Genomic DNA, 1,761 nt, shown 5'->3' with positions numbered 1-1,761 from the left:
TTCTTCTTCTTCTTCTTCTTCTTCTTCTTCTTCTTCTTCTTCTTCTTCTTCTTCTTCTTCTTCTTCTTCTTCTTCTTCTTCTTCTTCTTCTTCTTCTTCTTCTTCTTCTTCTTCTTCTTCTTCTTCTTCTTCTTCTTCTTCTTCTTCTTCTTCTTCTTCTTCTTCTTCTTCTTCTTCTTCTTCTTCTTTCTTCCTCTTCCTCTTTCTCCCTCCTCCCTCCTCCCTCCTCCCTCCTCCCTCCTCCCTTCTTCCTTCTTCCTTCTTCCTTCTTCCTTCCTTCTCCGCTCCCGCCCACTCCTCGCACTTCTTCCAGTATCACACCTAATTCTGTTCAATTTCAGCCAGACAAAGTGAAGCAGGTCAAGACCAGGTGGTTTGATAGAGGGATCACTAATGGTCAGGGCACAAGAAGGTGCCATTCCTCTCTCCAGGCATTTTTGGGGTTAAACTGGGTAGATATTAAGTGAATAGCTGTTTTCCATGTTGGCCTATTAAGTGAATAGCTGTTTTCCATGTGGGCTGCACATTTTCCTGGTGAACAGGGAGGGCCTTGTTCAGCAGCCTTGACAATAGCCAAATGAGAGCTTGTTGCCTTCTAATGCAGAAAGGCAGCTAAGGAATAATGAGTTTTCCTGTATTCATGGGTTTTTTTCCCCTTTTAGTGTCTTATGGCACGCACCTATATTGATGTGGAAGAGGAAGATGGAGTACGGCTGCGTCCTCTGGCCAAAGATTTGCTGTGCAGCTTAGAGATGGTGCGAATGGTACTCCGAGAGCAAAGCTTAAACCAACCTGGACCTTATTCAGAGACTATCCGGAGAGCATTAATCCGCTTTGATGTGCTTTTTGCTGAGTTTGAACTGAGGTATGACTAAGTTCATTTATATATCAGTCTATGTCCCACTTGTTAATTCCCCCAAAGAAATCAGGGTTAGAAAAGATTTTGGTCAGAGTTAGAAGTAGGAAACACAGTGTGGGCTGCGAGTCTCTGACCTTGGGGACAATAAGCAGAACCAGCCTTTTGAGAAGAAAACAGCTGCTTGGAGTGGGGGTGCCCGTTGATAAAAGGTAGCTACAGGGACAAAGCTTGGTAAAGTATATTAGGTAATATATTGAATAAACTGGACTGGAAATATGGAGCAATAAGTGCTATGTGGACTCAGAGATGAAAAATCCTAATTGCTGTTCTTTGGATTATAAACAAAATAGTGCCAAAAACCTCTTGGATAAATCCAATTAGTTACACATAATCCTGGGTTTACAATTATAATCCTTGACTTACAATTACCACAGTTATGCCCCAAATTTCCATTGCTAAGCAAGATATTTGTTAAGTGAATTTTGCTCCATTTTACAACCTTTCTTGCCATAGTTGTTAAGTGAATCACTGCAGTGGTTAGTAACATGGTTTCTAAGTGAATCTAACTTTTCCATTGACTTTGCTTGTCAGAAGGTTGCAAAAGGTGATCACATGACCTGGGGACACTGCAACCATCATAAATACATGCCAGTTGCCAAGCATTCGAATTTTGATCATGTGACCACGGGGGTGCTGCAATGGTCATAAGCGTGAAAAAATAACTATAAGTCACTTTTCTTCGGTGCCTTTGTAACTTTGAACAGTCACTAAATGAATGGTTGTAAGTTGAGGGCTACCTACATTAAGGAGTGGTAACAAAATGGTATTTGATAAAGAAACAAAAAGAGGGAAAATATTTTGGTATTTGAATGCAGAGGGGTTGCGTTGTGTGTTCCTTTGAA

The 1,761-nt window shown here is 41.1% G+C and overlaps 1 pseudogene; it reads left to right on the top strand.

Moving 5' to 3' along the window:
* LOC107291404 overlaps positions 1-957 on the top strand; it is a 24,732-nt pseudogene extending 23,775 nt beyond the window's left edge.
* Positions 958-1,761: the final 804 nt, after the last annotated feature.

Source organism: Protobothrops mucrosquamatus, unplaced genomic scaffold (genome assembly GCF_001527695.2).
Source record: "Protobothrops mucrosquamatus isolate PMUCROS unplaced genomic scaffold, P.Mucros_1.0 scaffold1124, whole genome shotgun sequence".
Classification (NCBI taxonomy): domain Eukaryota; kingdom Metazoa; phylum Chordata; class Lepidosauria; order Squamata; family Viperidae; genus Protobothrops; species Protobothrops mucrosquamatus.
Note: the sequence above shows the minus strand (reverse complement) of the source record. Positions and strands in the feature narration are given on the sequence as shown.